General features: G+C 40.7%; 1 protein-coding gene across 6 annotated transcripts in view; it reads right to left on the bottom strand.

Annotated features, from left to right (window-relative positions):
• Positions 1–389, bottom strand: part of NAA35 (N-alpha-acetyltransferase 35, NatC auxiliary subunit) — a 105604-nt gene extending 105215 nt beyond the window's left edge. The window contains exons 1-2 of one of the 6 annotated variants that reach the window (XM_044391100.3): positions 192–282; positions 24–104 (exon numbers count right to left, since the gene is read on the bottom strand). The gene's annotated coding sequence lies outside the window, so the exon portion shown is untranslated. Of the gene's footprint in view, positions 1–23; positions 298–361 lie in introns of those variants that run through there. The other 5 variants (XM_057305529.1, XM_026518743.4, XM_048218328.2 and 2 more) reach the window with 5 other exon arrangements.
• Positions 390–24541: the final 24152 nt, after the last annotated feature.

Below are 24541 nucleotides of genomic sequence, written 5' to 3'. Positions count from 1 at the left end.
ACTGGGGAGCCTGCAGCTCCTACCTGAAGCGCGGCGGGAGGGCCGGGGCCGCAGGGTGACCTGGCGTCCCCAGAGTCCACCACACGCGCGGGGGGGCTGCAGCTCTAGCACACAGGAGGGAGGGAGTTTCAATGGCTCTGCACCGGCGGTCCCTACCTACTTCTCCCGTGGCCACCCGCGCCGCCACGCACCGTCCAGACCGCGGAAATAACGACGCCGCCTCAGCCGCCGCCGCCCCCCACCCTCTCAGCCCAGCCCGACCGGCCGCGTGCGCGCATGCGTACGCCCGGTGCGCGCGACCCCGCCCCCTCTCCCTCACTCCTGGGGACTTCGCGCGCCCCGGCCACACCCCCTCTCTCACCACCGCCATCGATGGCAGCCGTCTTCTCTTCTCGCGGGATTAGAGCCAATCGCGAGACCGGAAGCTACCTTCCTTCTGCCTCGAGCGGAGTCCCGAGTAGTGGGCGGGCCGCGGTGAGGGGTGGAGCCGGGAGGGGGGTCGCAGAGCCCGCCCCGCCCCGCGCGGCTCCCTGGGAAATTCTTAGAAAGGTGACGGTAACGCGGGAAGAAAAAAAAAAAAAAAAAAGCAGGGAAGGTACTTGTAGACCTTAGCAGTTGTGGCAGTAGAAGAGCCTGGCTGTGAGCTTCATCGGGCTAGTACTGCCTGACACAGGATTTATGTTTCCTAGAGAGCCTGGAGGTTTTTTTGGGGGAAAATAGAAACAAAATATCTGCAGAGTCAAGCAAGCCATTTTCTTTCAGACTTGTAAATGTTTTAAGTTTTTCTTAAAATTTATTAATAAAATGATCAATTTTAAAGTGTACTTACTTACAGGAGTAAGAAATCACCTTTACCACTATATTCCTATTAAAATGGACAAAATTTAAAAGACGACACCAAATGTTGACAAGGACTTGGAGCAACTGGACCTCTCATATGTTGCGGATGAGAATGCAGAAGGATACAGTCACTTTAACAGTTTGTCTTTTACCAGAAAATTAATCATATACTTATCATTTGATCTAGCAATTCCACTCCCAGTTACTTCCTTAGGAATATGAAAATGTGTCCACTTGTATATTACTTTTCATAGTTTTGTTGTTAATAATCCAAAATTGGAGGGGTGCTTGGGTGGCTCAGTTGGTTAAGCTCTACCTTCAGCTGAGGTCATGATCTCAGGGTCTTCCATTGAGCCTGAAGCCCGGCTTCCCTGCTCATCAGGGAGTCTGCTTCTCCCTCTCCCTCTGTCTCCCCCACCCCCCATGCTCTGTCTCTGTCTGTCTCTGTCTCTGTCTCTCTCTCTCTCTCAAATAAAGAAATTTTTAAAATCTCAATAACCCAAAAGTGGAAGCAACCCAAATGTTCAACTGGTGAATGGATAAACAATTTGTGACGTAGCTGTATAATGTAATAATAATTACCAACAAACAGGTAAACTACTTGACACTCAAAAACATGAATCTCAAAACCATTATGTTGAGCAAAGGAAATCAAAAGTATAAACAAAAGAATAGGATTCCATTTATATGAGATTCTAAAAAAGAAAAATGTAATCTATAGTGAGAAAACAGAGCAGTGACAGCCTAGATGTCAAGGAACTAGAATAGGGCTAAATGATCCGAGATGATAGAAATGTTCTGTATCTTGATTATGGTAGCAATTATATGGGTGCATACATTTATAAAACTTCATTGAAATACAGACTTCTGATGTGTGCATATTATCGCCTGCAAATCAAACCTCAATATAGTTGCTTATTTATTTATTTGAGAGAGAGAGCACCCACAAGAGAAAGAGCATGAGCTGGGGGTGGGGGGTTCAGAGGGAGAGGGACAAGCAGACTCCCTGCTAAGCAGGGAGTCTGAGGGGAGGGGGCTTGGGATCATGACCTGAGCCGAAGGCAGTCACTTAACCGACTGAGCCACCCGGGTGCCCCATAGTTGCTTTTCAAAAAGTAAAAAATATATCTTCAAGTCTCTTACAGAATAAAAAGCTTTATAAGGGCAGGAGCTTTGCCAATTTTGATCAAAGCTGTATCTTCCTCACTTAGGGTGGTGGTCGGCATAGAGTGGGTTCTCACTGAATGCACTGAGGATGGAAATGTGGGGAAGAATTATAATAAAACAAATCTATATTGTTTCTCAAAAACCATTTGATGAGCTTTGCAGAAGCCATTAGAAATCTATAAAAAGGATGAACCAACTGCATCTGAGTTATTCAGTATTGTGTGTAGATTGTGACAAAACTGATACAGCAAGAAAACAAAAACAATACAAAACAAAAACACTAGAACAAGGCAGCCAAGTGAAACAGGATTTGCTTAGTTTCTTTACTAAAAGTTGTAATTTATCTGAAATTCAAGTTTATTTTTACAAGTGCTAATTACCTCTCCACTTTAAAAACCATTTTCCCTGAAAGAGAGGTTTAATTTATGATGACATCCCATATGCTTCATAGTTAAAAAATGATGGGTATTTTAGATATTAGATAGGCTAAATGATATGTAAATGAATGCAAAAGAACTAATTGACAAATAGTTGGTCTACCTAAACGTGCCTACAGATATAGAGGAGATGGGCATTTTGGCCAGTTGGGAAAGAATTCCTATGAGACTAAATCTTGACTCATAAAATCCTAAGTATTCCATGTCTAAACACTACAGTTGAGAGGAAATTTAGCTTGACATCATCATTTTGTACTAATACCAGGAACCAGCATAGCATGGGTTTGATAAAAGCAGAGCCACCAAAGCAAACTCTATGTCTGACTGTATTGAGTTTCACCACTACATAAAAGAAATTGAAAACTTAGAGGCAGTTCAGAGAAATGCTTTCAAAAAAGGAAATAGAGTAAAAGTATCCTACTGTACCACATGACAGAAAGAAACATGGCATTTTTATTATCAAGTATAGCTAACATCAGTTTAGTCAGTTGTATTGTATTTAATTATCCTTTTTCAAAAGTCTTACATTTATGCATCTTAAGAATACACAGAATAGCCAAGATATGAAAGCAACTCAAGTATCCATCTACAGATGAATGGATAAAGAAGATGTGAGATATATATACATATAGATATAGATATAGACATACACACACACATATACATATACACAATGGAATATTACTCAGCCATAAAAAAGAATGAGAGCTTATCATTGTGACAACATGGATGGATCTAGAGAGTATTATGCTAAGAGAAATAGACAGAAAGACAAATACCATATGATTTCACTTACATGGGGAATCTAAAAAACAAAGCAAACCAATAAACCAACAAAAAGCAGAAACAGACTCGTAAATACAGAGAACAAATTGACAATCACCAGAGGGGAGAGAGTGGGGGAATGGGCAAAATGGGTGAAGGGCAGCGGGAGATACAGGCTTCCAGTTATAGAATGAATAAGTCACGGCAATAAAAGGTACAGCATAGGGAATACAATCAGTGGTACTGTAATAGCGTTGTACCGTGACAGATGGTAACTACACTTGTGGTGAGCAGAGCATAATATATATATAGACTTGTTGAATCACTATGCTATACACCTGAAATTAATGCAACATTGTGTATCAACTATACCTCAATAAAAGGGGGGAAAATACACAGTAATCCAATAAAAAATTATAAAAAAAAGTTAAAATAAAGTTCTGTATTAGGGGATAATGTATAATTATCCTCTGTATAATGTTCATAATGTGTGAATATTATAAATATATTTTTCTCACACATTTTCAGTTGTTCCTATCATCACTACTAATTACCACTGTTAATGAGTTCTACAGTTTTGTTTAAATAACAGCATTTAAATAACAGAAAATTAGGGGCACCTGGGTGGCTCAGTTGGCTAAGCATCCAATTCTTTTTTTTTTTTTAAGATTTTATTTATTTATTCGACAGAGATAGAGACAGCCAGCGAGAGAGGGAACACAAGCAGGGGGAGTGGGAGAGGAAGAAGCAGGCTCCCAGCAGAGGAGCCCAATGTGGGGCTCGATCCCATAACACCAGGATCACGCCCTGAGCGGAAGGCAGACGCTTAACTACTGAGCCACCCAGGTGCCCCTAAGCATCCAGCTCTTGGTTTCAGCTCAGGGCGTGAGCTCAGGGTCCTGTGACAGAGCCCCACATTGAGCTCCCTGCTCAGTGGGGAGTCTGCTTCTCCTTCTCCTGTGTGCATGCACACACACACTCTCTGTCTCTCAAAAAAACAAAAGAAAATCTTTTTTAAAAAGTAGGAAATTAAATACAGAACAGTTTCAAATAAACATCCTTTTTTCATAATTTCATGTTGAAGTAAAAACACGTGTATATATACACAATTTTTTCCTGAAAGGGCTGTGTCCTAGATTGATAGTCCAAAAAGATAGTCCTCATACTTCACTGAGTGAATGTACCATAATTTATTCATCCAGTTCTCTATTGGCAGACATGTAGGTTGTTTCCAAGGTTTTGCCATTATAAATAGTGCTACCATGAATGGCTTTGTGTCTATGCCTTTTCAAAGTTTTGCCATTGTATCTTTGGGCTAAATTCCTGTTAACAGAATTTGGGGTCTAAGTATACATACATATGTTATTCTGACATTGCCAAATTCCCCTCTACTGAGTTTGTTCCTTTTTATTTTTTATTTTTTTATTACCTTATTTTTTTTTAAGACTTTATCTATTTGTCAGAGACAGAAGAGAAGGGGGAGCAGCAGGAAGAGGCAGAGGGAGAAGCAGGCTCCCTGCCAAGCAAGGAGCTCAATGCTGGACTCAGTCCCAGGACTCCAGGACCATGACCTGAGCCGAAGAAAGACGCTCAACCAATTGAGCCACCCAGGTAACCCTGTTCCCTTTTTAATGACCACCAGCAACATCCAAGAGTGCTCACTTTCCCATAGCCTCATCAATGCAGTATGTGGTCAAACTTTTAGAATTTTGCCGAACTGCTAAGTGATAAAAATGGCATCTCAGTGTAGTTTAAATCTGCATTCTTTTATCATGAGTGAGGAAGACTTTTTTTTATCTTTAAAAAGATAAAATTTCAAGTGAATTTTATATCTTTTTCTTTGATCTCCCTGCTCTTATCTCTAAACTATTTTTCTATAGGATTACTGTTTATTTTCTTTTCTGCTTTTAAGAAGCTCTCTGTATTAACTCTGTGATTTAAGTTGCAATTTTTTGGTTATTTTTTATACTTGCCACATGAAAGTATTTTTTTAATCAAATTTATCAACGGAGATGTCATTTAGTACTGTTGAGTATTGTTGAGATGCCATAAGAAGATGATGTCAAGAGGGAAGCAGGCTCAAAATTGAGTCCTGAGGAAACCCAACATTTAGAGAAAGAGGAAGAGGACCCAGTGAAGGGCTCTGAGAATTAAGACCAAAGCTAGAGAAAAACCAGGACAGTGGTTCACTGAATATAAGAGAGATGTCAATTCTCAATTATTTCTTTAATAACACATATATAATGTAAATTATAACGTTTTCTTTGTAAAAATCTTTTCACAATTCCTTTTTATGAATGATTTTCAAGTAGTTCCTTCACACTTTATCAAGTGAATTTAATTTTAAAAAATTAACTACATATGTAGATTTCTTACATTCCCTTAATGAGTCGTCTAATCCATAGATATTGAAACTCTTAAACTCCTATCAAAAGGGAAGTGAGCACAGCAGACATCAATCAATTACAGTCAAAATACAAAATTAATGAATTGGAAGAGAAATTCAAAGAATCAAGAAATACTGAAAAAAAATCTTATGAATTAAACTTTAGATCCTAATTGAAATACACTGTAAAGAATTTGAAACTATTGACTGAGCAAACTTGTACACTGACTGAATATTTGGTATCCAGAAATTAATATTTTTAATTAGTATAATTACATTGTAGTAATCTTTAAAAAAAAACAACAAACTTTATTTTTTAAGAGATCCATACTGAAATATTTATAAGCAAAAAGATATGGTACCTAGTATTTGTTTCCAAATCATCAATGGGTTGCGGGTAAATGGATAGAGAGAATAAGTTGCATTGATAATTGTGGAAGATGGTGATGGATATGAGAGTTCATTGTATTATTCTATTTTTGTATGGTTAATTTTTTCATAATAAAACTTTCCTTTAATAAAGAAATTAAGAGCCAGATGTTTGACCCTAATGGCTTTCTTTAGCTCATCAAAGAAGAAAATGATCTTTACTCTGCTCTGTTACCATGGTCCCAATGTGGGAGTGCTGACAATACTGACTCCATCTTTGGCCCTCCATCTTGTTCATGTTCGCTTCTCTTGGGGTTATGTCCCAGGCCCCGTGGAGATTAATATAGATTCCTTAGAAATGCCCACCAAAGCGAGGAATGGGGGAAGGCTTGCTTTGGCTTCCTAGGACTCTGTTAGAAATAACACAGTCTGGGGCGCCTGGGTGGCACAGCGGTTAAGCGTCTGCCTCCGGCTCAGGGCGTGATCCCAGCATTCTGGGATCGAGACCCGCATCAGGCTCCTCCGCTATGAGCCTGCTTCTTCCTCTCCCACTCCCCCTGCTTGTGTTCCCTCTCTCGCTGGCTGTCTCTCTCTGTCAAAATAAATAAATAAAATCATAAAAAAAAAAAAGAAATAACACAGTTTTCTCCTTCCTGATGCACAGGTGGTGTGACAAGATCTGATTAAGGGTTAGCGGTCAGTTAGGCACTTATGAACACTTTGATCTCACTACATTGCCCTTCTGTGTGTCCCCTCCCTCTATAAAATCTGTGGACTGAGGTCTGGACTTCTTGGAGAGTAATTATGCGGTTGCCATGGACCATCCGCCTCCCCAAACCCCCTGTTAGTAAGTTGCCCTGAGTAGAACTCCTGTAAACTGAACGGAGTCCCCTGCTTCGTTTTCCAATCTCCATTTGGGGGATACTTTACCGTCCCTCCTGTACTTCTAACACCCGGCCATTTAAATAACATGAAACACCACAACAAGTAAGTTACTACAGAATAAAACATGTTGGTGTGGAAACGGCAGAGTAAAATCTGGAAATTTAAAATGGTCTTCCCTTAAATGTTATACTAAGCAGTTACTGTTCGGTGACCTAAATTTTAAAAAAATGTTTATTAAAATTTTTGTACAATAACCATTAGATTTATTTCTTATAAAACTAACAAAAATTACTGACGCATGTAAGCCAAAACATAAAAAATCACCCACAATCCCAGGCTGAAAGATGGCCTTTGTTCATACTGTTTATTCCTTTTGTCCATGCATACGTATGCTTTTATGTTATTTTGTCTATTAAAAGTGAGTTCTCACTGTACATAGTTTTGTTTTCTATTTTTTCTAACTTCAAGATGGACTGTGAATATCCTTCACTTTAATAAAAATTATTGTAGACTACCCAGACACACAAGTATTTTTTCCATTCAGGAGGCTCTTTTTTTTTTAATGATTTTTTATTATATTATGTTAGTCACCATACAGTACATCCCTGGTTTCCGATGTAAAGTTCGATGATTCATTAGTTGTGTATAACACCCAGTGCACCATGCAATACGTGCCCTCCTTACTACCCATCACCGGCCTATCCCATTCCCCCACCCCCTCCCCTCTGAAGCCCTCAGTTTGTTTCTCATAGTCCATAGTCTCTCATGCTTCATTCCCCCTTCTGATTACCCCCCTTTCTTTATGCCTTTCTTCCCCTACCGATCTTCCTAGTTCTTATGTTCCATAGATGAGAGAAACCATATGATAGTTGTCTTTCTCTGCTTGACTTATTTCACTTAGCATTATCTCCTTCCACTCAGGAGTCTTTTAACTCTCACTCATATCTGTGGTTATTTCTCCTTTGTGCTTTCTGATCTCGTTGATTGTTTTTTTCCTCATTGTGCTTGGAAAAAACTGTATAAGTGTTTTGTGTGGGTTTTTTCCCCCCAAAACCAGTTTTTAATTTTGTTCTTTTTGTATTGCTTTCTACTTAATTTATTTTATTCTTATTAATGCCTTCTCAGGCTCTTTTGGTAGTCATTTCCTAATTTCGTGAGTATTTGTTTCCTTCAGTTTCCATTGTTTGTATTTAATAATGAGGACATTTGAGATGATACAATTTCCTCCTATAGGTTTTGTTACGTATTCCTATTTCCATTGATTTCTCAGTTCTATCTCTTTTAAATTCCTCCTTGATCCAAGACTATTCCAGAGTGTTTAAATACATAATATATTATGTTTTGACTTCACTGGCTAATAATCAGATAGGATCCTAAAGCACTGAAATTTCATGATGTCATACTAAAACATAAGTCTCTTTCATTTTCATTTATTTTTCCAGGCATTAAGTGGGCCCTTTGAGTGCAAAAATACACATCCTTCAGTTCTAGGGAGTTTCCTTAAATTGTGTTTTATTATATCTTGCCCTTTTCCTTCTGTCCTCAACTTCTAGAACTATTCTTCAGATGTCAGATTTCTTGAACTGGTCAATTAAAAAAAATTCTGTTTAGAGGGAGATGGAAAAAAAAAACCTACTTAAAATTTGTTTTTACTTTGTTTACTGAATTAGCTAAATAAATATTTATTCAGTTTTTTCTCCCAAACTTTCTATCAAGTTTTCATTTTTGCTATCATTCTTCTAAAGATTTATTTGAGGGAGAGGTGGGGGAGAGGGAGAGAGATTCTTTTATCCACCCCCCCCCCACTGAGTGAGGAGCCTGATGAGGGGCTCCATCTCACGACCCTGAGATCACAACCTCAGCCAAAACCAAAAGACGGATGCTTAACCGACTATGCCACCCGGGCGCCCTTTGGCTATATCACATTTCTTAATTTCCTAGAGGTCTTTTTGCTCCCTGAACGTTTCTTCCATAATAGAGCACTGTTTTCCATATATGTATTATTTTCTCGTGTCTCTGATAACACTGATGGTAATTCTCTTCTCCTTGCATGTGTTATTTTTTCTAAGTTTTTTTCCTAATTATTTCAGACTCTGCCTTCCGTATTAGAGACTTCTGCAATCGGTGATTCTTGGCTAGAGGTTCGTATTGAAGCATGGGATCTCCAAGAGCAGATCAAAGGCTCTGTCCTCCCAGTAAGGGCTTGAAAAGAGTTGCCTTCACTATTAGGAGACCTGGCTGGGCCATTCTGTTGGTGAATCTCTGACATCATTAACTTTTGGATTTGTGTCTTGGGCTGGTCCAATTTCTCTGCTAAGGTGCCTCTGATCCAGGGACTTCATGTCTATCTCCAGGGGTATCGTTCGCATAAACAGTGTATGAAAGTCTTCTCCAGAGCTGTGCAACCTAGCAGCTTTTCTTCGAAGATCTGCTGACTGAACGGCCATTTGGAGTAGAGGAAGAAGGAGGTAAAGGAGGGAGAATCTCAACATCCATTATGACATGTTCATTTACTCTTTTTCATAAGTTACCTACCCCCATCTTTTCCAGGATCCCTTCTGTACCCCATGATAGCCCCTACTTGCCAAAAGTTCTCTCCTTCACTCTTTCTAATCCTCTACAGGGATTGAAGACAGGTAGTCAGAACCATAAGGAATTGAGATGTCAGTCCTGGTACTTCCAAAACACATTCCCCTGTCTTTAGCTTCACCCTAGCTTCTACCTCTGGAGGCATCTGTGGCACAAAATGGGTGGCCTCTTGGCTTCCCCCACCACTAGCTCAGTTTCTGGGTCTTCCGGGTGTTTCCGTGTAACAAAATGGGTGGATTCTTGGCCTTCCCTGCCATAGCTCAGGATCCAGCTCTTGGGTGGGCCAAGTCAGTGCCCCTATCCATGTGCTTCATATCTTCAAAGATATGGCTTTTTCTTCATCCGTCCCTTTTGTTGTGAGTAGTGCCTTTTCACTTTCATTTTACGGAAGTTAATACCTTTGTCCAGTCCTCCGTATTTAACAGGAAGTATGGCTAACGGATCTTGAGCAAGTCTCCCAAACATGCTAAATTCCAGTCTTACAAATGAGACAATGACTTTGCATCATTTACAAGTTGTGAGAATCCATTCTAGTGAATTGTAAAGTTACACGATGTAAAATTTCCCCACTTTTCTGATATTTTGGTTACCTGGTACCACTTGACTAGATTTTTCTAGTAGACTATTTCATACTGAAAGTTCCGGTACTTCACTTTGTCACACTCAGATTCACAGCTGCTTATCCCATTTTTAAACATCTTTTAAGGAAAAGGACCTTATTTTATACTCCCATCTCTTCAAAAATCCATTTCAGTGACTTGAGTTTATAAAACTATTAAGGCACTCATGCTCAGCTTCTGTACTTTACAAGTACTCAGTGTAGCTGAAAAAAAATCATTTCAGTTGCCTAAAGAATAGCTTTCAGGTGCTCGAAAATTTATAGTAAGCCTCTTATGACTGTCAGCCTGAAATAAAATATAAACCACTTTTATTCTAAGCTAAATTGAACCAAAATATAGATGCTTGCATGAGACATGATCTTGCAAATTTCTCTTTATCCTTCGGACATGACTTTAAGAAAGCTATAAATGATCATGTTTACCTTTCCAAAAATATGAAATGTTTAATCTGCACAGTCCCTAAGTATTTGAAGTCCTTGGAGAACTCTGCCGAAGTTAAAAAAGTCTAGGCAACTCAAATGTAGAAAATCACGAGGAGAATGTTGTTATTTATAGAATGGTATATTTCCATCTTTCTGTGCCAGTTATTCTTAAGATATGCTTGAGGATAAAGGAAAATAACATTTGTTGTATTAAGTGAAAATATATAACATGAAGTTAAAACTAAGAATAGGATTTATTCAAAACTGAATGCAGTAATTAAGAATGCAAAATGAAATCTACTCTAACAATCTTTCTTACCAAATGCTTACTGAAATAATTTTAAAATAATCCAGATAAAATATACTGGCAAGTGTATAGGGGGAAGAAAAAAGTTTACCTGGTACAAACTATGATTAGTAAATTTTCCAATATCACTCTAGCCTTTTTCTCTTAAGGGACATTCAAAGAAGTAGGATTTCTGTAGATGTACCAACATATGAAATGTTGACTTCACATTATAATATAAGGGCAGCACATGAGTATCAAAAAAATCTAGAGTTATACTAAAGAATCTGAAGCAGCATAACTTCCAGGTTCTAGGAGAGTCTAAGCTATGAGATCCATCCTTCCAAACACACACACACACAGTTCAGTGAAACAGATCATTTTGAAAGCTCTGCAAGGTGCAAGGTATTTGGAACACTATTCTTCTTTCATTATATGCTCATCTTCTCTGAAAATTAAAGTAGGTGGGGCAAGACATAAAATGCCTATTTCATAGGGGTTTTGTACAGAAATTTCATTTCTGCACACCCTTTTGGTTCTGCTAATCACGGAGGACATCCATGTTGTGGAATCTTGTGAAAATCCTGTGAAAACTGTAGAATTCCTTGAATCTTCACATGGTGATGGCCTCTCTTTATTCCACATGAGAAAAATATAAAGAGAAATTACTTTGTTATCAAGTCCTGCATTCCCAACTCTACTTTTCAGTTCTGAAACTTTTATTGATTACTTCTATAACTCAATAAGTACTTATTAAGTGCCTTTTGTTGTGCCAAATACTCTTCTATGCAGTGGCGACATCTCAGTATGCGAGACCAACAAGATCCTTGCTGTCACAGAAATTACAACTTAGGAAGCTAAATTATGCTGGTGTTTTATTATAAAAATAAATCTAATCAGAGGCTATTCAGAAGAAAGAAAAACAGGGAAAATGAATTCTACCCCAAAGAATTATTATTAACATTTTGGTTTCTTTGCTTCTTGTTATTTTTCCCCCTCTGTCAGAATCTATGGTTGATTTCCTTAGCTGGGGAGCTGTGTATGTCAGAACATTAACATACCGTATCCTACATTTTTCTCCTTGTAAGCATGTGCCCATGTAACTGCATAATTTTCAAGATCATCATTTTTTTTAAAGATTTTATTTGAGAGAGAGAGTGTGCAAGAGCGTGCAAAGCAGGGGGGTGGTGGCAGGCAGAGGGACAGGGAGAACAAACTCCCTGCTGAGCAGGGAGCCCGATGTGGGGCCCGATCCCAGGACCCTGGGATCATGACCTGAGATGAAGGCAGATGCTTAACCAACTGAGCCACCCAGGTGCCCCAAGAGATCATCATTTTTATAGTTGATACTATTCAAACATTCACGGTTTCTTGAAACTGGTATTTGGATGGAATCCTGAACTCCAGTGCACATAGTGCATTCTTAGGAAAACCTAATCTCTACTGGGGTTTGTGAGAAATGCTGTTTATTTTCTAAATCTTTTTTTAACTTCAGGCTTGCTGATCAAGGGTCTCTGGGTCTAATGGGTTTACACAGACAGGAGACCTGTTTAAGCTGCTGCCCAATGATAGGACACACTTTCCCATAGAAAAAATACGATGAACAGCACTTCAATTGCCAGGCCACTCCAGATCATGAAGGGCTTTGTTGGCCTACGATGTACTTAGCGTACTCTTAGCATTAAGCTTCTTCAAAAATTCGAATGGCTTTCGATCCCGGAATTGTTAACTGAACCATTACTATCGTGTTTGTGCTGGAATATGTTTGGCGTTATAAAGAAGTACCATACAAATGAATTTTTAGTATAGGACTTATTTATTTACTTTTGACTATTGTAGCGATGCTATTTTTCCTTGTTAAAGAGAACAACTGTCAATGGATAGAATCAGTTGTGTTCGCCCATTTATTTTATCTAGATATAAAGTGACTGGGTTGCCTTTACTTGGAAACAAAATATCTGCCTTTAGTGAGGTTATTTGAAATTCTTCAGGTAATAACCTATAATTCAGAACTCAATTCCCAAAGATATTTCGTGTTTGTGCAGAGAACAATCTAGGTTTCTGGTATACTAAAAGATACGACCATCAATTGGCTTCTGATTTCAAAGAAGAGAGTTACAAGCTAACAACTACAACAGGAGCCACAATGAAGTAAAGTACCACAGTGGTGGGAGAAGCTTTGAAGAAAGTAAAAAGACAACCCAAAGAATGGAAGATTTTTGTAAGTGATTTACCCGACACAGGATTTGCTTATGGAGTATATAAAGGACTATTACAACTCAATAATAACAACTTAAAAATGGACAGAAGATCCAAGTAAGATACAGAAATGGCCGATAAGCACACCAAAAGATTGTCAACCTCTTTTGCCATCAGGAAAATGCAAATCAAATGAGATACTAATGAGATACCGCTTCATGCCAATAAAAGAGCCAATAACAACAGATGTTGGCGAGGATGTGGAGGAACTGGAACCTTCATATATTGCTGATGGGAGTGTAAAATGGTATAGCCACTTTGGAAAGTCTAGAAATTCCTCAAAAGGCTAGACCATTCTACTCCTAGAATGGCCTCTACCCAAAGAAATGAAAACTTATATCCACATAAAAACATGGCCATTAATGTTCATAGCAGCATTATTCATAATAACCAAAGAGTAGAAACCATCCACAAGCCCACCAACTGAAGAATGGATAAATAGAATGTAGTATACCCATACAAAGGAGTTTTATAAAATGAAATGAAGTACTGAAAAGTGCTGCAAGATGGATGGACCTTGAAAAGATTAGGATAAGTGAAATAAGCCAATCACAAGAGATCACATAGGATTCCATTAACAGGGAATATCCACAGCAGGCAAATCTATAGAAATAGAAAGTTGATTAGTGGTTGCCTGGGGCCGAGGAGATGGAAGGTTATGGGTGATTGCTAAAGGGTACAGGATTTCTCTGAGGTAATTAAAATGTTTTAAAATTGATTATAGTATCGATTGCACAACCCTGAATATACTAAAAGCCAGGGACTTGTACACTTTAAATGGATGAATTGTATGGTTTGTGGGTTATATCTCAATAAAGCTGCTTTAAAAAAAATTGGGGGGTAACGGGATGGGAGTGAAGACTGCAAATGGTCATGAGGGGCCTTTTGGGGATGGTGAAAAGGTTTGATTATGGTGATGGTTTCACAACTCAGAATTTATTAACAACTATTGAAGTATACCTTTAAAATGAATAAAATTTATGGTAAATAAAAATTTGATATAATTTAAGTAAACTCTCAGAGGACTTAAGATTCCAGCTCAGAGGCAAGGAACATTCTTGGTCAGAACCCAAATTTCTGGAATAGTTATGCTCCCTGAAGCAGAGGTTCTGTAAGGCAGCATAATTTGCAGCCAGCCACAAGCCCCAGAGGCATTGCTGTTAGCAATCGTATTTCACAAATTCCAGGTAACTAGCATATGTTGATTTTCAACTGGTTAGGTGGTAAAGAAAAGGCAACTTGTACAGCTGAGCACTTCTTCGCGGCCCTGTGTGAACCTCCAGAGCACACAACTATGTATAGTAGGTTTCCCAGTACAATCATCCACAGTATCTTCTTACACTAGAGTCCTTCTTGGGATAGCAGTCATCTGAGCTCCCTGAGTGGACGTTTTCCTGGAGATGAAGTGGCTTAATACTCCCAGAGAATGCCAAGGATCAGAGAGGTGGGGGGCAGGGAGGGTGTTCATCTCTACAACGCCAGGAGAAGGCAGAGTTCAGAGTTTTTATACAGGGGAAAAATGAAGTAGAATTATACCTAGCTGGTGCCTCTGCTCTCTCCCATGCCTGGTGGGCCAGAATGTGCCCATATGGCCCATATGCCATCAATGCAGGCAGAACTAGATCTATGATCCAGAGATAGGCATGTCTGACCTCTAACTATGGAAGAACTATCTGATTACTTGGTTTCTCTGCCAGTCAGGCCCATTGGGATTCCACTGAGACCACAGAGCAAGACCATGGAGCAGGTAAAAACAGGTACCTAGTTTCTGGTCAAGTATGCAACACTGGTCACTCACTAGAGCTTAGCTACCTACTGTGATAATCACAACATCTAACTCCAGAATGGTCCCATGAAACCCTTCGAGTAGTAACTGGATAAAATGCTGTAGTATGTATCAGCCTTGGTCTTAGGCTAAGAACTACCAACCACTGGGAACCAAGCTCATGTGGCCCAGCACATGGTAGCTCATCCAAGATTAGTACCGTACGCGGCAACAGGGGGGAATCCAAACCAAACCAAACCAACCAAAACCAAACCAAACCAACCAAAACCAAACCAACCAAAACCAAACCAAACCAACCAAAATCAAACCAAACCAAACCAAACCAAACCAAAACCAAACCAAAACCAAAACCAAACCAAAACCAAAACCAAAACCAAACCAAAACCAAAACCAAAACCAAAACCAAACCAAAACCAAAACCAAACCAAAACCAAAACCAAACCAAACATTGACACAGAAATTAAGTCAAAGGATTACATACTAGTATAGCCCGTCTAATGTGTGTGGGTTGAAGCACTCAGGCTGGGTTAGGGCAAATCCTTAAGACAGTAGGATCTCCAGAGAAAAATCAGGACAGTTGGAAAGGTAGGTTTGGGGGTCATCTCGAAGGATAAATTGTAGTGATGGCATGGTCCTTAGGACTGACTACATGAACCTGGACTTGAGTTCTTGCTCTGCCACTTGCTAGCTAAATATTTAAGTAGTAAAGTTACTTTTCCTGACTAAACCTCAAGTTCATCCTCTGTAAAACTATCTGCTTTTTAGGTTTGTCAAATATGAAGTGAGAAAATTTTTTCTATACCCCTGCAGCCACAGTATGAAGTGAGATACTCTCCCCCAATCCCAGGAAAGGCTCAGAATAAGAGGGAAAGAGCAGAGGGGCGCCTGGGTAGCGCAGTCATTAAACGCCTGCCTTCGGCTCAGGGCGTGATCCCGGAGTTCTGGGATCGAGCCCCACATCAGGCTCCTCTGCTGGAAGCCTGCTTCTCCCTCTCCCACTCCCCCCGCTTGTGTTCCTTCTCTCACTGGATGTCTCCCTCTGTCAAATAAATAAATAAAATCTTTAAAAAAAAAAAAAAGAGGGAAAGAGCAGAAAGGGCTAATGATAACAAAAAGATGGCAAATACGTGAGGACTGATTTCATATTTGCTGATAATCACAATGAAGCAGATGAAAATATAGGTTGTCAAGATAGGAAACCAATTTCTGTTTAAGTCTAAAATGCGACAGGGCGCTTGGGTGGCTCAGTCAGTTAAGCGTCTGCCTTCAGCTCAGGTCAGGCTCCCAGGGTCCTGGGATCCAGGCCCCTGTCATACTCACTGCTCAGTGGAGAGTCTGCTTCTCCCTCTCCCTCTCCCTCTCCCTCTGCCCCTCCCCCTTCTTGTACATGCATGTGTACGCTCTCTGTCAAACAAATAAAATGTAAAAAAAATTATATATATATAATATATATATATAATGTGACATCTACATGACCAATTCTTAAGAAAAAGTCAGCAGCAATTGAATGCTTTACAAATGTAGTATTTCAAGGAGTATTTTGAACATGCCTGTTTCAAGAAATTTCATTTAAGTTACTTTAAATTAAGGGTTAGGTTACTAACTTGCCAATAACCCATTAATTCTGAGAATTGTCATAAATTATATTATCTATTATGTGACTCCAGTAGGCATCCAGATTCACTGCAAAGTGAATACAGTGATTTCTCAGGTCACAGAGGAACATACTATTTTTCTGTATTGATAGGTGTGTCAGTGGGTAGACACGACTCGGAATTTGAATCCACCAACACCTGAGTTCTAATTCTGGCTTCACCATTTACTAGCTCCATGAACTTCAAGTTCCGATATATCCAAGCTTCGGTGTTACCATCTTAGAAGTGGTTGTAATACTACCCATCTTTTAGGTTCAGGTTAAGAATTAAATCAGGCATCATCAAGGTGTTTATAAAGTTTATTCTACAAAATGCATTCTGTCATGAAGAAGCATCAACTATTAAACGTGTTGTTTTTCTAAACCCAGTTTGTATGAACCCAGGTATATGCACTAAAACCAGAGGAACATTGGGACTCATAACTAATTTAGATAATATTTGGTTTCTAGCAAAATTGGGAATGTTCTGGACTCAGAGGTTCAACCTTGGCTGCACATTGGAATCACCCAGAGGGCTTTAAATGTGTATATCCAAGCCTCCCCTCCAGAGATTGTTTCACTTGGTCTATCTTTAGGGTAATGAGACTTCTAGAAACCCTCCGGGTGATTCTGATGTGCAGCCAAGCTTGAGACCCACTGCTCTAGAGAAAATCGTCAAATACAAGCTGGGGAACCAAACCAATGAATTCTACTGTGAATTTAGTTAATCTAGCCTGTGTCTACCCTAAAGTACAGATTAGCCTGGATAAGCACGAATATACTGAAGGCTCAGCTTTTTGTTCTAAGACCCGTTCATTAGCAGGAATCACTGAACTCAAAACACCTTCTTCTTGCTGGCCTCCTCACAAGGTGCCCTCGGAAAAGTTGCTGATGGCCAGGCTGTGTTGTGGTTGGGATCATCTGTGGTTGTGTTAGTCCGGGTTCCCTAGAAAAACACAACCAATAAATAAGATGCAGGGTGTGTGTATGTGTATGTACATATATGTTAATTATAAGAAAATGGCTGGTGCGATCATGGGGGCTAACAGTTCCAACATCTGCAATTGGCAAGCTGGGGACCCAGGAGAGCCAATGGTGTTGTAACATCAGATTCAGGAAGAGCTAATATTTTAGTTAGTCACTGCCTGAGGGCAGTGAAACAAATGGATATTCTGGCTAGAAGGCCGTCGGGCAGGAAGAGCTTTCCTTGTGTGCAGGAGGGTCAGCATTTTTGGTCTATTCCTTCGACGGATTGGATGATGCCCACCCACACTCAGGAAGGGAATCCCCTTTATTCAGTCTACTGATTCAAAGGTTAATCTTATCCAGAAATACCCTCACAGACACACCAGAATGTTTAACCAAATGTCTGTGCATCCTGTGGTCAAGCTGACATATACAATTAACCATCATAGTGGTATTTGGTCCTTAAGCCCCATATGCTGCTCCTGCAGGAATCATGAAAAGACACCCAGGAGCAGGAGTAAGGAGACTGGGAGACAGCTGTCTGGCTATCTACAGCATAGTTTCTTGGCAATTGAGGAGAAAGAATGAGAAATTCACAAATTGCTATATCATTGACTTCCATATTATGTGTTTCTAGATTATTTCATAGCAGTGGCTTCAAGAACTGCTAAAACCAATTGTTTCACTCCCAAGTACTTGGGTCATTGAAGGGAGGAAACAAGTCATAGGCAGGACATGAATGAGTTTTCTCTCTTGGCCTAAGAGAAGTTCACTCAACATTGTTACTTTAATATTACTGAGATACGGCAGTCTTAAATATTCTATTTTGCCAAAAGCATTAGGGCTCCTTGAGAATCTTCACCACTAAGGAATTCCATATATAGACATATAGACACACACACACTTTGCTTGGGTTCTTAAAGTTTTGCATTAGTTTTTTTTCCTCCCTGCATACTACACCTGTGTCACGGGAACTTACCTCTGACTCTACATGCTAAGCTCCATTTGTGAAATAGGAGCTTCGCTCTGCACTCTCACTTTTCTCAAACTCCTACCATCTGGAAATGAAACCTAGACGCTCAGTTCATCTTGGAGCAAGCCAAAGTCAGCTGAAGCCTGAATACTTGCTAAAGAAGGAACCAGAAATAGGCTTCTGGGAGGCAGACGGTGGGGTTGGGGAAGCTATGGTGGGCGGGGGGGGGGAATCTCATGTTGCAAAAAAATACCCAAATCCAAAAGAAAAGTAATTGCCCTAAATAGCCAGAAGTTCATGCATCTCTCCTCTAGGAGGCGCTCTCCAACCCCTCCCCCCAACTCCTGCTTGCCTTATCTACGTGTATCTTCAGTAGCTCTCTTAGTGGGCTTCCCAGAGCAGGGGCCTGAGCCTCACCCGGAAACTTCTTAGAAACGCAAATTCTCAGACACCACCCTAGACCTACTCAATTGAAAACTTTGGGAGTGGAGGCCAGCAATCTGTTTTAACAGGCTTCCAGGTGCTGCCGATGCCTGTCTTCGGGAAGTTTCACGCTAATGAAAGCATACTGCTTCCTCAGTGCCCTACTGACACACCTCTACAAATGAACATTCCTTTCTCTTCCAGCTTATTCGGGAGGAAAGACAGTTTCATATCCCCGTCTCTGGGCTAACTCTCTCACTGTTTCACGCAAACGAGCAAAACATCAGTGGACTCCTGCCTGGATTTCTGAACAGGACACGCATGAAAAGAAGGGAAGGGATGAAGAGGCACGAAGCAAGAGGAGAAAATCAAAGTTGTGAGGTGAACTAGCACCTCTTTTATCCTAACAGGGAGACATTAATATGGCTTTCAGCAGCTTTCGATTCTGAATATTTGTTTTTTAAGATTTTTTTTTTATTATTTATTTATTCGACAGAGATAGAGGCAGCCAGCGAGAGAGGGAACACAAGCAGGGGGAGTGGGAGAGGAAGAAGCAGGCTCATAGCGGAGGAGCCTGATGTGGGGCTCGATCCCGGAACGCTGGGATCACGCCCTGAGCCGAAGGCAGACATGTAACCGCTGTGCCACCCAGGCGCCCCTGAATATTTGTTTTTAAGTAATTTTCACATTGGTCGACCAGACTGAAAGGAACCGAAGCAGAGCTTTTCAAACCTGAGAGTCTATCAGAACTCTCTGGGGTGAGGGGCGGGGAGAGGAAGCTTGGCAGCATGAGGCTTCCTGTCCTTCTCCCCAAGATCCTGATTCAGTAGGTCTAGGGTGAAGCCCATGACTGCATTTCCAACAAGTTCCCAGGTAAAGCCTTGTTGCTGGTCTTTCGACCACACCTTAGCACTGCACTAGGGGACAAAATCTGTGCCTCAAGCATTTAACAAGTGCCCGATGTGTTCAAAACCCCACATTAGCTGCTTAGAAAAGCAAGAACACAATCTGTTTTCAATAGGTTCATAGTCTTGTATGAGCAAAAGATATAAAATATTTTGTTTCATCAACTTTAAATTCATTGAAGAGAAAGTTCCCCTAACATAGGGATAATAACAGTATTCTCTTATAGCACGATTGAGAAGATTTAAAAAGATAGTACATGGAAAGCATAGACTGTAAAGAATTTTTCAGCCATAGCTGGCACATAGTAGAAGCCTCTATCTTGGTCCTTAGAGGTGTTTGTATAGGAAAGCGGAAGTGAGAAGCCCCAGCCAATGGCGCGATGCTGAAGAGTCAGCCAAGCAAAGGGAGCAGAAGTCACTCACCTGAGGCTGTGGGTGCACTCACTGATGGCCACAGCGGGCAGCTGATGAGAAACCAAAGCACCTTTTCAGATAGGGTATAAAAGCTTCTCCAAACCAAGTGGCAGGGAGCACGTCTTGAAAATCCAGCAACAAAATTCAGCAGACAGAAGGAAACAGAAATAATCAAAAGAAGGCAAAATACGTACCCTGGGAAACACCAGAAACACCACTGACTGCAGTCCACTCTTCCGTACCAACCGCAACATGGAATGGAACGGGGTTGCCTGCTTTTAGAAGACATGCACCAGATGAACCGAATAAATCCTTGATTCCTCGATCAATATGAAACTGCTGGAAGTCATGTTGAATCACACGAAGTAATTCAAGTAACTCTGTTTCCTCTTTCAAAGCCTTTGTTTCTACAGAAGCAGGGGTTCTCAGCCTTGATCGCACATTGGAATCACCTAAAGAGCTTGAAAAACTACTGATGTTTGGATCTCACTTCCAGAGACTCACCTAAGTGGTAAGGGGTTAGCCAGGGTACAGGGATATTTAAAGTCTTCTCTAATGATTCCAACGTCCAGCCAAGATTGAGAACCATTCTCCAAGTCTTCCTGATTCTTCTACGCTCAGTTACAAAGCATAAAAGATTTTATTCCATCCAATATGCAAGAATTTCTAAGTAAGTGTCGAAACTACTTGAGGCTACCGAAGGTCTAAAGAGAGTTTGTTAGGGAGGTTTCTTTGGAGAGCATTGTTCGGTAATGCCAATCTCCAGGATGGAGACATAGGGGGTGACTTCTTCTTCGCCTTGGCTAAGAAAGAGGCTTCAGGGGCGCCTGGGTGGCACAGTGGTTAAGCGCCTGCCTTCGGCTCAGGGCGTGATCCCGGCGATACGGGATCGAGCCCCACATCAGGCTCCTCCGCTATGAGCCTGCTTCTTCCTCTCCCGCTCCCCCTGCTTGTGTTCCCTCTCTCGCTGGCTGTTTCTATCTCTGTCAAATAAATAAATAAAATCTTTAAAAAAAAAAAAAAGAAAGAAAGAGGCTTCAGCAGGATTACCAAGAATTTTCTATTCATCCAACATAGCAGGGAGACAAAGTGGCCTGGTATCTGACCACTGGAAAAATGTAAAGGCAGAGAGAGAGACTTGCTAACTGCTCCAATGTTGAGAGGTAAACGGTTTTGTCAGGACAAGGCATGCCTAAGCAGACTGCCCAGGAGGTACAAATTTGCATGGTCCTGAAGGTTCATTCCCTCCACCCTTTCAGTAGATTAGCAAAGAGCTGGCCTGCCAGGTCTGAGTTCACTCAAAGGGAAAACAGGCTAATACAGACAGCTGATTTCAGAAGGCTTCATCTTTCTATTCTATATTTTTATTTATATCTTTCTCTTTTTTATTTCCTAAAAGTAAGAGAAATGTCATGGGAACGCCTACAGTTTCAAATAGAAGCAGGGAAAGTAACTTCCCACTAAATAATTTAAGAGGAGAGTGGAAGTCAAAAAAGAAAGAGCGGTTTCAGTGAATAGCATACTAGGAGATCCCAGCCCCCACCTCCAGCCCCAAAAAAGCCCCCAGAAAATAAGTTAACATGAATCACTATATTGTACACCTGAAACTAATATAACACTGTATATTAACTATACTCGAGTTTTAAAAATTAATAAAATAATAATTTAACAACTACCATGGATGAAAATAGCCCGGGAATGTTCCAGATTATAATTAAGGGGCTACAGCTTCTTCAGTGGAACACAAAAACCAAGGATGGCCACACAGAGAAGATAGGAATCATTTTACCCCTCCCCCTAGCCCTGGTGCCAAGAGGAATCCCCTACACCGTGAGTTCTTCTGAGGCGGATAAGGAGAGCAAAAGGACCCCAGTGGCTTTTACTACTAAGGACTCCAGCAGTCCACACTACTTCCTTGGGTCCCTACAGCCTTCACTACTGAGGACCTGAACAGTCTTAGCCAGTGGAGACTTCAGCTGCTGGAGCCACTGGGAGCCCAGGACAGTGTACCTCCTCCTCCCCCTGAATCATTCCCCGCTGTGGCCCACCTCCCTTCCACAGCCCTGCTACTGCCACATGCCCACCCACCCACCCCCGATATGGAAGTGCTACATACCCAGCTGACCCAGTGAAGTGACACCACGGACTCACTGGAACTCAGAATATGTTCACAGAATGAGCATCACCACATGTCCCCAGAAGTGGCACCAGACCGAGCACCACCACATACACCCCCAGCTGGCCCCCTTGTGCCCACTTACAGGTGAAAGTCTCTCCCTACTGAGGCCAGTCCTTAAAGTCTGGAAGAGGTGACAACTTCTTCAAATGTGCTGATAGAAACACAAGGCTACAAAGAACACAAAAAATCAGGCAAACACGACAGTACTAAAGGAGCACAACTAATCTCCAGTCACTAGCCCCCCAAAAATGGATACCTATGAATTACCTGACAAAGGATTTTAAAATAATTGTTTTGAAGCTCAGTGAGTTCAGTTGAGCTCAGATAGACAACTCAATAAAATCGGAAAAGCAGTACATGAACAAAACAAGAAGTTCAACAAAGAGATAGAAGTCATTTAAAAAGAACCAAACAGAAGTTCTGGAGCTGGAGAATACAATGAATGAACTGCAAAGTGCAGTGGAGAGCTTTGACAACAGACTCAATCAAGCAGAAAAGAGAATCCGCAAACTCAAAAACCAACCATGGGAAATTATCCAGTTGAAGGAGAAAAAGGAAAAAGAATGAAACACAGTGAAGAAGCCTACTGTAATAGGACACCATGAAGTAAATCATGTGGGAGTCCCAGAAGAAGAAAGGGGGGGGCAGAGAGATTATTTAAACAAACAATGTCTGAAAACTTCCTGAAACTGGGGAAAGAAATACACGTCTGCATCCAAGGAGCCCAAAGAACCCCAAATAGGTTAAATATAAAGAGGTCTACATAGAGACATATTATAATTACATTGTCAAAAGACAAAGGCAAACAGGCACCTGGGTGGCTCAGTTGGTTAAGCATCTGCCTTCAGCTCAGGCTCCCTTCTCAGTGATAGTCTGCTTCTCCCTCTTCCTTTGCCCCTTCCCTGCTTGTGCTCTCTCTTGTTCACTCTCTCTCTCTCTCAAATAAATAAAATCTTTTTTTAAAAAAAGACAAAGGCAAAGTGGGAATTTTGAAAACAGTGAGAGAAGAGCAACTCATCACATGGAAAGGATTTCCTTATGAGGCTATCAGTGGATTTCTCAGCAGTTACCTTGAAGGCCGGGAGAGACTAGGATGATATATTCAAAGATATATTCAATGAATATGATATATTCTTCCATTCAACTAAATGGAAGAAAACTGCCAATCAAAAGTATTATTGCTGGCAAAAGAATCCTTTAGAAATGAAGGAGAGAGAAGTCTTTCACAGACAAAAACTAAGGGAATTGGACATCATTAGATCTGCCTTACAATAAATGCTTAAGGGACTTCTTCAACTTGAAATGAAAACATGCTAAACAATAGGAGAGCATAAACCTCAAAAGAGATATTAAAGCTGGCTCTAGAGACAAAGAAGGTTATTCTATGATGAAAGGGTCAATTCAGCAGAAAGATTTGGCAATTATAAATATATACGCACCCAACATCAGAGCACCTAAATATATAAGGCAAACATTGGCAGATCTGAACGGAGAAATTTACAGCAATACAATAATAGTGGGACTCAATACCCCACTTTCAATAATGGATAGAACATCCAGACAGAAAGTCAATAAAGAAACACATGACTTAAAAAAACACTAGATATAAAGGACCTTAAAAAAGCTGAGTTCAGGAGCGCCTGGGTGGCCAAGTCATCTTAATCAAGCAACCAATTCTTTTTTTTTTAATGTTTTTTTTATTATACTATGTTAGTCACCATGCAGTACATCCCTGGTTTCTGATGTAAAGTTCGATGATTCATTAGTTGCGTATAACACCCAGTGCACCATGCAATACGTGCCCTCCTTACTACCCATCACCAGCCTATCCCATTCCCCCACCCCCCGCCCCTCTGAGGCCCTCAGTTTGTTTCTCAGAGTCCATAGTCTCTCATCAAGCAACCAATTCTTAATTTGGCTCAGGTCATGATCTCTCGTGGTTGTGGGATCCGGCCCCGTGCCTGTGCCTGGCTCTGCACTAAGCAGAATCTGCTTCAGATTGTCTCTCTCCCTCTCTCTGCCCCTCTCCCTGCTCATGCTCTCTCTCTCTCAGAAAGAAAGAAAGAAAGAAAGAAAGAAAGAAAGAAAGAAAGCTTAAAAAAAAAAGAAAAAAAGCTGAGCTCATAGAAGCAGAGTAGAATGGTGCTTACCAGGGATTGGAGGGTGGGGGGAGGGAGGCAAAGGGGAGCTGCTGCGCAAAGGATACAAACTTCCATTTATAAAATGTGTATGTTCTG

The sequence above is a fragment of the Ursus arctos genome, unplaced genomic scaffold, assembly GCF_023065955.2.
Source record: "Ursus arctos isolate Adak ecotype North America unplaced genomic scaffold, UrsArc2.0 scaffold_33, whole genome shotgun sequence".
NCBI lineage: Eukaryota > Metazoa > Chordata > Mammalia > Carnivora > Ursidae > Ursus > Ursus arctos.
Note: the sequence above shows the minus strand (reverse complement) of the source record. Positions and strands in the feature narration are given on the sequence as shown.